General features: G+C 44.2%; 1 protein-coding gene across 8 annotated transcripts in view; it reads left to right on the top strand.

Annotated features, from left to right (window-relative positions):
• PALLD (palladin, cytoskeletal associated protein) overlaps nt 1-15,345 on the top strand; it is a 219,867-nt gene that overhangs the window by 55,435 nt on the left and 149,087 nt on the right. Inside the window, exon 1 of one of the 8 annotated variants that reach the window (XM_083457034.1) lies at nt 5,422-5,951. The exons of 2 other annotated variants lie outside the window; for them this stretch is intronic. The gene's annotated coding sequence lies outside the window, so the exon portion shown is untranslated. Of the gene's footprint in view, nt 1-5,421; nt 6,106-15,345 lie in introns of those variants that run through there. 5 more of the 8 variants (XM_083457031.1, XM_083457035.1, XM_083457036.1 and 2 more) reach the window with 5 other exon arrangements.

Below are 15,345 nucleotides of genomic sequence, written 5' to 3' on the forward strand. Positions count from 1 at the left end.
TTGGGATAATGCTTGGATTACTGTTTCCTGGTGGGTGAAAGGTCATATATAGGTGTGTGGTAGTCCCTGAAATCAGCAATGATAAATTGATGCTTCAGTTTATCAATTTAATAACCAAAGGCTTTCTAAGGTGGTTCCGAAACTATGGTATGTGGACCACCAGTGGGCTGCAAGCTTCATTCAGGTGGTCCACTATGGTATGTCCATGTTAAATGTGCTTCTTTCTTATATTGTTTTTTTGTTGTACAGTATAAAGGAAAAAAGCAATTAAAAATAAGGCAGCATCTAACACAGTGTATTACAATTGCTACAGCTAGGAGAAAAAGCATTAAGTGGTCCACCAAGAACCTCAGCATTTTAAGTGGTATTTGGCAGGAGGGAGGTGGGGAGTTTTGGAATCCCTTTCATAAACTGATTAGGAGTAGTTCAGCCTCACCCAACCTAACAACCTCCCACATGTTACTAGATCACAACTCCCATAATTCCAAGCTACGCTGGCTAGGCCTTATGGGAGTTCTAGCGGGCACCTGGAGAAGGCTGGACTAGGTCATCATTTGAGTTTATATAAAAATTGCATGCTTTCTGCAAGGCTTATTGTATCTTATCTGTGTCATTTTGCATCATTGTGGCTGTATTCATATTGTATGGGAGTTTTTTTGTTTCGTTTATTTTAAAAGGGGGGATTCACAGCATCATTTCCTTTTATATACGACCTTCAGTTACATGTTTTTTTAGCCACCATGAAAGACCAAGGTTGTGAAAATCAGTTCAGACTCAATGTCCTCCCCTCCCTCCATTTTTGGTGTAGCACAGGGCAGTCAGTATTCTCAAGCATGGCAAATTGTTTCATTCAAGTTATTTCACATGATATTAAAATTTATTCCCCCCCAAATTGTTTCTGACATTTCCCATGGTGTTGCCAAGTAGATATATCTGTTCCTGGTTTAGCTATGCCTGAAAGAATTTTCTTATAAGAAATTGCCATTGGGTACAGGGTACAACAGAAAGTTATAAAATTACCTGCTGTTTTTAATATTTAAAAAAACTTAAGGAATTCAAACTTCATCCGTGAGATCCAACCTAGCTGGCACATAAGCTTTTCCAGTCCTCCCAACAGCTGCTAACCCCACACTAACCAGTTGGTAGGAATCAGAGTTGGGGAAAACACTACAGATCAAACATTGTGAAACAGCTGGATTCCATAAGACTATGTGGCTTTGATCTAGGACCTAGAATCCAGAGGGACCTTGCTGTTGCATGGGGTTTGTCTAGATAGTCCATGAACCCCTTTCCAAAGTTATGGACAGGTCCTTCTAAATGCCTGTCCTTCTGTTGCTGTTGTTAATGTCCCTTTAATTTGGTTGTAGCATCACCCTGGTACCTATCTACCTCCTGTGAGTAACACAATGATCCATTGTATCGTTCATTCCCACTCGCCTCCAATGCACCCAGTGTCACTTAATCACTTAACTCAGGGACAGAGAAGCTGTGGCCCTCCAAATGTTGTCGGACTCCAACTCCCAACAGCCTTCCTCAACCAGGTGCCCAACAGATGTTTTGGTGAGAGATGATGGGAGCCAACATTTGAAGGACCACAGGTTCCCCATCCCTAGTCTCATCCTTAACGGGTGTCAGGGACTCAATGGATGCTGACCAGTGTGCGCCGATGGAAGTGGGGCTGGAGTCCGATTTGGAAGCGGGGGGGGGGGGGGGTTCAGTGATTTGTAGTGAACTGTACCAGCCAGGAGGCAAGAGCCAGAGGCTGCAGAAGATTCAGAGCAGGAGGAGGAAGAGGCAGATCAGGCAGGTGAAGGGTCAAGTGCTTCTCCACCCTCTCCTGTACTACTATCTCCCAGAACCAAGAGGGGACTGAAAAGGGATGAGCAGAGGCAGTTTCCATGCAGGAATAGCCTCCAGCTGTGTGTGTGCAGCTTGTCAGGGGAAGGCACATAAACTGGTGGAGGGGGAGCAGTCCTCTGTTGCTGCAACTGCTCCATAGAGTGTGGACCTGGGAATAGCTGCCTAGACACTAGATTGGTATGCCTAAGTATCAAGAGCTATATAAGGGACTGTAAGTGTTGTCTTTGGCAATAAAGAGTTAACTATCTGCCGTGTGCTTTCCTTTGGCTGGGAAGTGTCCTTGACAACAGGTGTCTACTACTTACTCATTCCTGTTGTGTCCCCAGCAAGCGTTATCTGTTCCAACTCTTCATCTTTTATCAGCTGGGGGTCTGGGAGCCCCATTTTAATTTCTACACAATACTCCAGATTTGACACCATGCTCTGTGTAGTAAGCCTATCAGGGAGTGCCTACTGGTGTTAGAAAAGGCCTAGTAATGGGCATTTTATCAAGAGTATCTTCAAACTTGAAGCTGATCCTGCCTAAGGGAGCTCATCTAAGAAAGAATAGGAGACAAAAAATGCAATCATTTATTACTACTTTTATTCTTACTTGCTTGACCATGAGCCTCTCGATAAGATCTTATCTCACAAATTATGCCTTTTTATTTGTGCAGATTGCCTTGAAACCAAAGCCATATAACTCTGCAGCTGTGAATGTACTCAAGCAGGACCTTGTATTATTTATGTAGCGTGCTTCTAGTTTGATATGTGTTTAAGTCTGCAGGCTTTGGTATATGCCTGTGTGCTGGCTCCAGCTTTTGAAGGGTGCTTAGGGAAGATAGCAGTGTGGGCCACTTTCTCTGAGAGGAACCCCTCTGCAACACCATCACTGCTACCCATTTACTTCTTCTGAGCTCAGTCCTTACAACCATCCAGAGGTGCTGGCCTGAGGCATTTTGCCACTGTAGGCCAAACACCCCCTCAACGCTCCTCTGTAGATTGGGCCCCACCCACTCTGTGCCCTTGCCGTTGCCAATATTTTTCTTATCCCGAACCCCTTTTCTTAACATCAAGTCTGATGAAGAGCTCTATCTGAATTGAAAGGTTGTGCACTATTTTGTGATGTTTTCGTTGGTCATAATAAACAACTTCTGGATTTATTTATTTTTCCGAAATAGATGTGACCATTTAACCAGCAGCCACATCTTCTAACGTTATGGACCTCTTTTTTCCACTTAGCTTATTTTGGGTGAGTATGTTCTCTCTAAGAAAATGGCAAAGTGCACCCCAGGATTTGGGCAAAGTATGTCCTAGGCTATGGCATCTTTGTTGCTGTTCTGCTACACTATGGCATCCAATCAGAGGGAGCGAGTGCAAGGCAAGTGGAGCAGGGTGCTCCTTCCTCTCACCTCTGCCATAGCTTTAATGATCAAAATAGGAAAGTGAACATTAAACATCAGCAAGGAGGATAAGCAGCAAGGTTAAGAAAGCTCCAGAGCTCAGCAGTAGGCCCCTCTGAGAAGTTGTGGTCAGGTTCCCAACAATGGCAGCTCCTGACACCAGTTCTTATACGTGTGGTACTCTTCCCACATGTACGACTCCTGAAAAGCAACTCTTGTCTGCTTTTTACCAGTATAAAGCAACAACAGAAGCCCAATACCTTTGTTAGGTAAAGGTAAAGGGACTCCTGACCATCAGGTTCAGTTGTGACCGACTCTGGGGTTGCAGCGCTCATCTCGCTTTATTGGCTGAGGGAGCCGGCGTACAGCTTCCAGGTCATGTGGCCAGCATGACTAAGCCGCTTCTAGCGAACCAGAGCAGCGCACGGAAATGCCGTTTAGCTTCCCACCAGAGCGGTACCTATTTATCTACTTGCATTTTGACGTGCTTTCAAACTGCTAGGTTGGCAAGAGCTGGGACCGAACAACTGGAGCTCACCCCGTCACGGGATTCGAACCGCCGACCTTCAGTCCTAGGCTCTGTGGTTTAACCCACAGCGCCACCCACGTCCCCTAATACCTTTGTTAGGACTACATTAAAAGTTACTAAGCAGTGAGCAAGCTTTTGGGCTCACTAGAGCTCTTATGTTGGTTGGTTGTCTAAAGAGTAGCAGGGAGAGAAAATGTTGCTGGATCCCATTCCAGATTTTAATAGTCTTCAACTGGAATAGAGGGGGTGACTAATAATGCAAACCTGTGGTTTTTTAAACTCAGAACTAAGTCGCTCTGCAACTTTGGGACTTGCTCCCTTCTAGGTGTGTTTAGTTTTTTGAAGTATGCCTCACTGAACATATTTGGACTTAGTTCTAAGTAAAAACAGGATTGGGCACAGCCCAAGAGCAATGGCTATTCTTCCTTTGAAAATATGAAATGTAGCTGTTGTTTTGATCTTTGTCTAGCATGGGACAAAATATATAGGTATTTTTTAGGGTACCGGGATGTTACTTAAAGGCTGACTGCAGTCGTATTGATGTTCACCTGGGAGTAAGCCCCATTGAACTCAGTGGGGCTTACTTCTGAGTAAATATGCATCAGATTGTGCTGAATGTAAGCTATTGAAAACAGATGGTTGGAACATGTGGTTATACGTGTGGTGGGAAGAGCTACATATTCCAAAACTTTTGATGTGGTAAGTACATATCCAGAGCTATCGTACTTGTGCTTCGTATTGGGAGTATAAATCCGCTCTCACAGTAGCAACTATCAATAGCTTTCTGGAGTATGAAAAGTTCACTGGGCAGGAAGGAGATACTGTGTCATGAGAATGAAAGCAGCATACAGGCTTTTGGCTATTATGTATTATTTTAAGACATTTTTGATGATATTAATTTATGTGCAGGGTAGATTTCTTTGCATTATTGTTCAAATGCCACTTGTATTAGTAATATTTTTGTTTCCCCTTTTTTCCTTCAGTTTATGCTTTTTGACAATTATAGCAGTACTTCTTTAAAAAGTTTAGCTTGCAAACTTTGCTATGCAATACTGGGTTTTGAAGTTGGCTTAACAGGGGGATGATGATGATATCGCACTAACTTGCCTTGTTAGCCACCTTTTAAATGTTACTTATTTAATATTAAAACACTGTGCCCACTCTGATTTTTATATAAAAAGGTAAGAAAATGGCCTACTTTCAGAAAGTGAGCTTGGATGGTAGAGGCCATCACTGACAGCTGAACGAGGTGTTGATCGCGGGTACAAAATACACGTTCCCCCCAACCAGTCGAATGCAAGAAATTGCATCGTCTGCCTTTTACCAAACATAGACTTCATCCAGTTCGCTGGAATTGTAAAGGGTTGGTGATATTATTATCGTTGGTGCAAAGGCGCCCCTTTGGAAAGCAGCCTGTGACGTCGTCTCCAAGAGCAGCCCGGAATCCCAAGTGATGGGAAAGGAAGCAATTGGGGACTTATTGCTGCCAGGTGACAAAGGGAAACGCTCAATAGCTGTTGTGCTGGGGCGGATGAGGGGCGTGGCAGGCAGACCGGCTGGTCGGATAAAAGCCACATTGTGTTGAATAATTAACTGTTAATTGGCGCTAAACACTCCCTTCTGCCTGAGTCGCCTGGGAAGATTCGCAGGCCGAGGGAGTTCCAGATTTATTTTGTTCCCCCCTTTAGTACAAACTGATAGTCCCGGGTGGAGAGGGGAAAGCTTTGCGCGCTTTCCTCCCACCGACCCACTCCCTGGCGCGCGCAAGCACCCGTGGGTATCCCGCCCCTGCGGGATGACGAAGAAAGCCCCGGGGCGGCCCAGATAAAGCGTGGCCCCGCCACAGGTGCGCCAGAGCACCCAGGGCAGCCCGGAGACGGAGAGCCCGGGTGGTTTGTGCGCCGTGTTATTTTTGGACATCCCCGGCATTCCTCCTCCTCCTCCTCCTGCCCGGCCCAGCCCCCCGCGCGCTCCTGCTGCAGGCTGGGCGAGAGAGCGCGCGCACCAAGACGCGCTGCTCCGGGGGAGCAAGAACAAGAGCAACAAGTTGGCCGCCCGCCAGAGGACTTCAGCTCGCCTTGCTCGCTGCCAGCAGCCTTTGTTCTTGCTTGGGAATCGCTCCGGACTCCTCGCAGGCGGCGAGCCGCTTCTCCCTTCGCCGGCTCCTGCGGCACCTCCCGGTAAGTGGCGGCGAATCCGTCCGCTGCCTATTAATTCCCTCTCCCTCTCTCGCCCATTCTGCAAAGTGGGCTGAATTGAGAGCAGCTGGGTCGGAAGCCGGCGAGCTGCTGATAACCCGAGAACAAGGAGGCATGAAGAGTGGTAGGTAGATAGGTAGGTAGATCAATAGATAGCTGGGGGGGGGGGGTTGTTCATGGGTGGGTCTCTTTTCCCTAACACTGCGGTAAGTCCCAGTGGTTATAGCGAATTAGCAAACGTGATGCATTGAGGCGGGGGGAACTGCTCAAAATGTGACTTATGTTTGCGAATGATCCTAGTCGTGCTCAGAACTGTTTCTTTACCTGAAAGTTTATACTTCTGCCTTTTCTCCCCTGAAAAGAATGCAGGGCTTTTGCTAAAAAAGATGCCGAAGCGTTTGCCTTGTTGCTAAAATAAAAGGGGGGGGGCTTTGTTATTCGGCTCGGAGTAGTGAGCTTACTTTTTTTGTAAAGGGGGAGGAGGGTCTTTCCTAGCTAGCAATAAGAAGATAGCTCTGTCGAAGTCGTACTATTTAATTATTTAAGCCGGTGTGTGTGTGTGTGCTGCATGCTTCTGGCTCTCCAGAGGTTGTAAAGCACCTATCTGCACCCAGGCAGCACTGCTTAATGGTTGGGGTCAGTGGGAGTTTTAGCCTGGTTAGCACCTGAATGTCCTCCGGTTAGCCACCCCTGACAAGCGATGAGTACCTGAGCTGCGGGTATTATTCTGTCTGATACAAGTAACAGAAGTCAATAGTACTTCATGTACACCATCCCACCCACTTCCCCTTGCAGGACTCTGCTCAATGAAAGTCACAAATAAGCCATTCTTTAGAGCAGCCTGTTCATTCATTCCGCACTGTCTTCTCTCCAGCACCCCCTCGCTCTCAGCTTCTCAGTATGATTTACACAAAGCTAAAAAAACCAATATAGGTACCAAAATATCTGAGCATGCGTTGTTTTGAGTGAACCACAGGGTTCAGTGAAAAATGCTTATTCAGGCTTTTGTGCTACTCGCTGCCCTCATCAGTTTCCTTTTTTGAAAAAAATCCTGTGTTTTCACCAGTAGTAAGAGAGCTGGGCACAATCAGGCCAGATTGAAATACTTCAAAGGCCCGCTGAATTTCATGGGGAGAAAGTTCAATGCCCGCTTAACTTTCCTTTGAAATTAAAGAGATGGGTTTCTCTGCCCAGATCATGACTCCTGTGGTTGCTTTTGTATAGTACAACTTAGTTAAAATAGATGTGTGCATGGGAGTGGGATGGAGAATGGGAATATATCTCTGATAGATAAGAGCTGTTGTTCCCACTGTGGCCTGCAAGTTAATAAAATGATTGCTTTCGGTTTGCATTTCCTTGTGCAGAAACACAGAGAGACTACTGTGTTAAGCTGAAGTTTAGCAACAATCAGAGAAACCTCTCATGACTCTAAATGAAAATTGGATGTTGTCTTAGCAATGTTTCACAATACTAACTCTGCTGTCCTGCTTTGACAGCTAGGCTGGATCTATGAAATAAGAATCTCCCTTAGGAAGTGCTGTGTCTTAATATTACTGATGTGCAGTAAAGTCAGAATGCTACTTGCTGTTTGTGCTGGCCACAAAATCCAGCCAAATTCCCTTGACAAAAATGGTAATCTAGTCTGCTTAGGCAAACAGAGGAGCATAGAAGAGTTTAAAACTGTTGTGAACTGATAACTATTCTGCAAGTGTTGTTAAGGTCCTGACTGAGTGTGAATGGAGATAGTCAGAGTAAAGCTTGTTTCACTTCTTTCCTCCTCAGTAGTCCTATCTAAGTCTGAATAACAATTCTGGCGTCTTCTGTTGATCTCTGCAGGGGCACACAGGGAACAAGTGTTCTGTTAATCTAATCAGCTGCTTACTAATGGGGATTTTGAGTTCTCATTTAATGTGGATGGAGCTTAAAGTTTCATTCTCTTTTCAGTGGCTTTCCCCCCCTTAACCCAGCAAATGTCGTCACTGCATTGAGGGAAACCATCTCCCTTGCATGCGGTTGTTTAGTCTATTTATAAGATAGAATTCACTCTGTTGGAACTGGAGACTAGAACTACCAAAGATTCCTCTTCAGAGCTAAAATTGGAATGGTCCTTTCTGAGTTTGTGCTTTTCAGATGGTATTATGTCTGGCAATATTTTAAATTCCTCCATTTCCAGAGGTGCAATATCAATTCTGGCATGAGAAATGCTGCTTACTTGGGGGGGGGGGCGAGGCCGCAGTCCTGAAAACTACTCACTAAGGAGTTAGCTCTGTTTTAATGCACTGATTACTTGTAAATAAACATAGGTTTGTGTTGTAAAGCAGTTCATATTTCAAGAACTGGATTTTCATAGAGCTGGAAAGGACTAGAAAGTCGCAACAAATGGCCCTGTGTAGGGTCCCTATAAATCCACCCCCTGCGGATTGCTGACCACCACAGTGCATGACAAATGGAAATCAGGAATGCACAAAAAGCACCAAGGTAAATATAGAGCAGCAGACAGCTCCAAAAATGCAAGCCGCAGGAAAAGTATGTGGAGAAAAGAGCGAAGCCTGGGTCACTGATTCTGACCTGGGATTCCCCACCACCACCTAATAAATCTACAGAGCCTCAGATGAAATACAAGACCACCCCACTCAAGGCATCTTCTCTGTGCTGAGTGCATGCAGTTTATGAACACAAAGTCCGTCCTAAAACTTCTACATCTTTAATTGTTTGAACTGCTGTGGAATAGTTCAATCTTATCATTAGTTGGAGTAAGTCAAACAATTAAGGTATAGAAACTAGATTCTAAAAGGCAGAAATAATCTCTGCTTAGGGGATAGCTGTTGCCTTTCACCTTAACTTTGTTTTTGCTTGCACGGTGCACTGTTCTAAACATGTCATTTGACACTAAAGGGGAACTCTCACATGGCTAATAATACAAATTTTGTTCTTGCTCTGGGAGCAGATGCTATGCGCTTGTTCAGGGGTTTACAGTTGCAGTACTTAATTATTAATTGCCTTAATGCTTTGCTTAAATTAATGAGTAGAGAATTGAATCTCTCTATATTAAACTTTTAGGTGTGGTTAATATTGGGGCTTCTCTTAAGAAATGCTGGCAATCTACCTACACAAGTGTACTCACGTAATTCAGAGAGTAATGCGTATGTCTGCACCTTGTTTGCAAGGTTCAGCCAATTTCCTTGACCGTACAAACCATGGACTGAATGCTACGCCTGCTGACCTATTCAGCATACTTGGCCCACTTGGAAATGACATCACTGCACAATGCTGGCTGACAAATGCGAAGAGAGCTTGCAAACTTATGGAGGCAATGCTATGAGAGTCCAGGAGGGGAAGCAGACAAATTGGGTGGGAGGGATGACATTATTTCTGAGCTTTTCTCTTTTTTTACCTCCACATCTCTAAATGATACCTGTGCCCTGTTGAATACTGAAAGTCCCAACAAGGACTGTGGGATAGTACTGCGGGTTAATTGGCTTAGGGATAACAAGCGCCTTCTGTTTTTAAGGGGACGTAGGTAGCTTGGTACCATAAAAGAAGGAAAACATATTGGCAGGATCACTAGGGTAAAATTACTTAAGGAGTTTTACTTACTGACGTGTTGGTTACATTTTTATGGACGTGCATAACAGTGTGTTAGCAGTAAATACAATGGTGCCTCGCAAGACGAAAAGAATCCGTTCCGTGAGTCTCTTCGTCCAGCGGTTTTTTCGTCTTGCGAAGCAAGCCCATTAGCGGATTAGCGGTTTAGCGGCTATTAAAGGCTTAAGGGATTAGCGGATTAGCTGCTAAAAGGCTATTAGCAGCTTAGTGCCTTAGAAAAAGGGGGTGAGGAGTGAAAAGAAAACCCCAGGAATCGCAAGACATTTTCATCTTGCAAAGCAAGCCCATAGCGAATTCGTTTTGCGAAGCACCTCCAAAACGGAAAACCCTTTCGTCTAGCAGGTTTTCCGTCTTGCGAGGCATTCGTCTTGCGGGGCACCACTGTATAGTAAAGTCAATGCTCTAGCCCAGGCATCCCCAACCTGTGGCCCTCCAGATGTTTTGGCCTACAACTCCCATGATCCCTAGCTAGCAGGACCAGTAGTCAAGGATGATGGGAATTGTAGTCCAAAACATCTGGAGGGCTGAAGGTTGGGGATGCCTGCTCTAGTCTGTACTGATTGTCTGCTCCAAATATAGTTGGGTTTAGGAATACAAGGCCATCTTTGAAAGCTGTAATTAACCAATGTATCTTCCAGCTGATTGTGGTGGTATATCTATATGCTTTTCAGTTTGATTTGTTTTTTTAAAAATCCCACACTGTTCTGTCTGGTATTATCCAGCAGCTGTGGTTTGTGGTACCTTGCAGCGACGCTACAGCAGTTCAGATGGTTTCCTCCCAGGCCGACTGAACCATGATGTCACTTTCTGCCTTCAAGGCTTTGGATTCTGCTCTGACTTTTTACCCTGGGGAAGTGGGAAATGTCCCAAAAGTCAATTCCAGCGCAGATCTGCCTGCTCCAGCATATTCTAGTGCTTGAAAAAGTTAGCCACCAATGACTTTTGTGGTCAGAGCAGTTCAGAGCTGGTTAAATAGGGTTTTGTAAAGGGAATGTGCAACATACATTTTAACAAAATACTATTTTTTGTGTTAATTTTCTGCCTTATTGAGACCACATGTCTGCAATCAATATATTTTTTCTAACACAAAAGTTTGGCTAGGTTGTTTGAACTGTTCTTTCTTTCTTATTGCTTGGAGAGAGAGAGAGTTGAATCATGTCAGAAGGCTTGGGTGAAGTCTTCCCACCCTCAGCTATTTAGCTGGGAGCCACCACCAGAGGCTGCTTGGTTGAGGGCAGGACTGGGATGGGAAGGAAACACCTGGAAGACTTCAGCCTGCATCTTAACCTTGTGTTTGCTCCTCCCACACCTCAGGTACTGAGCTAGCAACCACAGCCTAGAGGCACAAGCTGAAGGGTTCTTGGCCAAGCAATCCCTGTGGGCCCTGTGTTTCCCCTTCTACAAGGAACACCTGTACTTTCATCAGCAAACCCCACCCTCCAGGCTCTGTTATAGAAGTCTGCATGGATTCTGATGGGGACAACAGCTGACAATCAGCATATTAAGGAAAGGGAGCAATTTGGTACATGTGGAATTGTTACTTGGCTGCTCCTGCATAGAAACAGGCAAACTGGATTCAACCCACCCTCAGGGTATTTCTCAGAGTGGGGAGAGATGCCAGGTATGCTGCAGGCAATGGGCTACCCAGTGATAGGCCAATATCCTGAAAGGGAAATTACCACTTTGCTGTTCATCCTTTTGGGATGCCACTGGGGGCCAAGGACTGCACCCACATGAAAGTGGCAGATAGATGGTGGCAGTACCCTGAGTGAGGTGCAGGGAGATGAAGATCTCCCAGGGTGAGAGACTGGGAGAGGAAAGGAGTATTGACAGGTGAGGGCTGAGAGGGTCAGTCATGGTCTGTAAGGGCCAGGATTAAGAGTTACTTTGGGATAGAGAGAAGATTCTGTAATTGTGCACTGTTTTATATTTTTTGATACCATGCTACTGATTTTATTCCTTACTTTCTATGCTCTTGCTGTTATGAGTATCTGTTTTTTATTGTTATAATTGTATTTATATAACTGTTTCAATCTTAGTATTTTTAAGTCATTTTTGTTACGTGTTTACATTTGTGTTTCATGTTGTAAGATTCCCTGTGGTCTTCCGACGAAGGGTAGTATATAAATTAGCAACAACATCAACAACGTATAAAAGATTTTCCAATTGGAGGATATTTTGTACGATGGGCATACTGCCAATTCTTCATGGTAGACCCACACATTCCATGCCCCACATGAGAAATGAATTCTACGCATATTTGGAAGCCTGACTTGTTAGGCAATAGGCATAAACGGCATAGTCCAAATCTTGCTGCATAAACCGCCATACAACTTTGACCAGATCTGCACATTCAGCAGAATGGGTTAGGAAAGAGGTGTAGGCAATAAAATGTAATAAGGGTGTAGGAAAAAGGTAATAAAAGAAGCCTTGGAGCAAATTACACGTTACACTTCCAGAGGTTCATTACATGCATTGTATGTGTCAGGGATTGCCAACAAGCTTCTGGGAGCGGTGGTGGTGGTTCTGGAAATGGCAACAGTTCCTTTGCTTATGGTGAAGCTTTTCTGGATGTGTTGAGGTGCTCAGAAATGTGCTGTGTGTGTGATTAGAAATATTTGGGCAGAGCGAAGTGGGGAGATGTATATGTTGAAGTGTGTGCATGGGTGAGAGAGATGTAGTTCATTTGTGTAATCAGTGTGGTGTGGCCAATTTAGTGTTACGCCACAAAATGGCAGCTGTTTTGTGACTGGCACTTGGCAAGGCACTTCTTATATGAGGAGCATTCAAATATCTCTTTTGCCACATCTATTAAGCACTGAAACATTCACTTCAAAATGGGGGTGGTGCTTAAAGTGTGGTTACTTTCCATAAACTGCCAGTCAGTGTAGGAAACAAAGATACTTGGGAGAAGTTGACAATAGCCAGGGATGCCAACTTGAATAAAGTATGGGGGGGGGGGCAGGTAAGCACACATAATGAATCACATGATGTGTCACACACACCATTTGAATGGCAATGCCCATCGACATTGCCCCCTCAAATATTTTATGGGGGGGGGGCGACGTGACCTTAGCCCCTATGATTTATCTCCTTTGATCTATTTCCATGCTGTGCTGACTCTCCCAGAAGCTGGAACAGCACTGTTGTCAATACATAGTTACTGGGCCCAATGTATATTGATTGATAAAGCCCTGAATAACTTGGGACGTAGATATCTGAGAGCACATACTTGAGAAGACCAACATCCCTGGGCCTTGAGATAAGGGGAAGAGGCCCTGCTTGTTACCCCCACCCTGGTGAATGTTGCTCAGGGTGTGATAATGGAAGAGAAGGCCTTCTTGGTGGTGGTGTGCTGGTTATGGAACTCTTTCACTGGTGGCATGGGACAGCTATATCTTTGATGAGCTTCTCTTGCCACCTAATTATTTTTTATCATTCATGCTTATGGTATATCTGATTAGATTCTCTGACCTCTGAATTTAAAACATATTTAAGTTGTCTGATTCTGTAGGTGTTTTGGAGTTATCAAGTGATTTATTGTTTTTATTTCAATTGTTTCACATTTAACTTCTGTTTTATTTTTACTGGGCTTTCGGAAACAACTTTGCTATACTTTTTTCTTAATGAAAAGTGTTCTACAAATACTGGACTAAATAAAATAAATAGCTATGTTGTTGCCGTTCCCATCTGACTTCTGGCTTCCCATGCCACTCCAGTTAACGTAGGAAGCAGCCATCCTCTACCAGCAGTTGCAACGTTACTGAGGCTGAGAACACCCAGAAGGGCAGGAGATCTCCTTAGTGTAATGTGACCATCTATTCCCTGCCAGAACCCTTTACTGACCCTTTTGCAAAGTTATTTGAAGCTTGAAGCACCCCTCCCCCTCTGGTTCTGGAGTGTACATTTTCCCAGATGACAATGATTAGTCACTGCATAGAGCTGTTCCCCTTTCATTACATCTGGGATGGGGAACCTGTGAACCTCAATATGATTCTGAACTCCAGCACTATCATCCTTGGCTGCTGACCATGCCAGCTGAGGCTGATGGAAATTAGGAGTCTTATCAACAACTGGAGGGTCAAGGTTCCCTATCTCTGCATTATGCAGTAATGGAGTACCTCACTACAAGAGACAGACCAATGCCAAGGGGCAACCTGTGTTTTACAGGGAATTATTATTCACAAATAGCCTTCAGGATTATTATTCACAAATAGCCTTCAGGATTGACTGGTACAAGAACCAACTTGTCTAGCCTCCATGGTGGCCCTTCACTTTCTGGATGTATAATAACCAACAACATGGGGGACAAGCAGCCCTCAAAAGCTTCCCACCGCAGCTATCATCTCAAGACACATGGGTGCTTTTGTTGACTTTCCCTAGTCAGGTGTGGAAGAGGAAATTTGAGCAGGCAGGCAGGCAGAGGGTAGTAGTAAGAGAGAAAGTACACTAGTCTGGTTCACTCACCTAATAGTAATTAACACTCATTTAATAGTTTGTTATTAACAAGGGCTTGTGGTGCTGTGAGCATTCTCTGAGCCCCAAACATACAGTTGCATTCTCATGTAGACTTGGGTCTTTTTTGTTGGTGAGTCTCCAAATTGCCTTGGAAATTATGATGACAGTCTACCTTCATCTGTCCAGGAACTGGTCTTGGCAAGCCTGACAGCCCTAAGAGACAGAAGGCAAACTTCAATACCACTATCTATCCACACTCTCTCTTTGTGTGTGTGTATTTAGTTTGTCATTCTTTTTAGCTGCGCTGTGGAAGAGTGAAGTAACTGCCCAGTCAAAACAAAATTAAATTTGGCAGGATCATTATAATCCTGTCGCCACATATTACTCGAGAACTCTTCTATAATATGTTGATTGTAGAATAGAGGATGCAAGACATCCATCTTATCTTCTAGATGATAACCACCATCCTAGCCTGCCATTATAATGGCCACCACAAAACTGTGGGAGTCATTACTTATAAAATGCTATTGAGCATCCAGATGGAAAATTTTAACCTAACTTGGTATTCAGTTGTGTCACATTTTCCATTCCTTACAACCCTGTATGACTTTTGAAATATGTACATTAATCATGGTTCACTTGAACTTTTTGCCCCAATTTTGATTAATTTCTTCGTGTTTGTTTTTCAGACTAGGGTGAGCATCTCTCTGTATGAGAGAGATTCACCTAATAGTATTAAAGTCTAATTTCTACACCTTGTTTAACTGCAATACTCCTAAGAGAAGCATGCAATTTGGCAAAGCCTATTTTGGGGGCACTGGAAATAGCTGCATTGGAAGCCACAGATCAGTCTCGAAAAAGATCCTCGGCTCCTTTGGGGCAGGTTAGGAGACTTGGACTCCTGCCAAATGGATTGCTGTGGCAATTTGAGTACATGAAGTTTGCAGCTAGTGGGCCAAAAGTGAGGTCTTAATGGGCTGTATGAGGCCCCCATACCATGTATTAGTTACCACTAATATAGACCTGCTACAAACATTCTATTTTAAATGATGATAAAAATCTACAGCTATACTTTGCAAATTTCTTTTTTCCACTATGTAATAATAATACTTAACTTATGAAGGGTATCTATTAAGACTTGTACTTAATATGGAGACAATACTACTGCTGCATGTTGGTGACTTGTGGAAGTCATTTGGTAGTTCACCATACCTCAACCAGTGTGATTATCAGCAGAGTATATGGAACTCCAGCAGAAGCTTCAGAGATTTCCTGCTCCCAGCAGAACATCATCTTCCAGAGTTTCCGGTTA

The sequence above is a fragment of the Podarcis tiliguerta genome (assembly GCF_965153285.1).
Source record: "Podarcis tiliguerta genome assembly, chromosome: 9".
Classification (NCBI taxonomy): domain Eukaryota; kingdom Metazoa; phylum Chordata; class Lepidosauria; order Squamata; family Lacertidae; genus Podarcis; species Podarcis tiliguerta.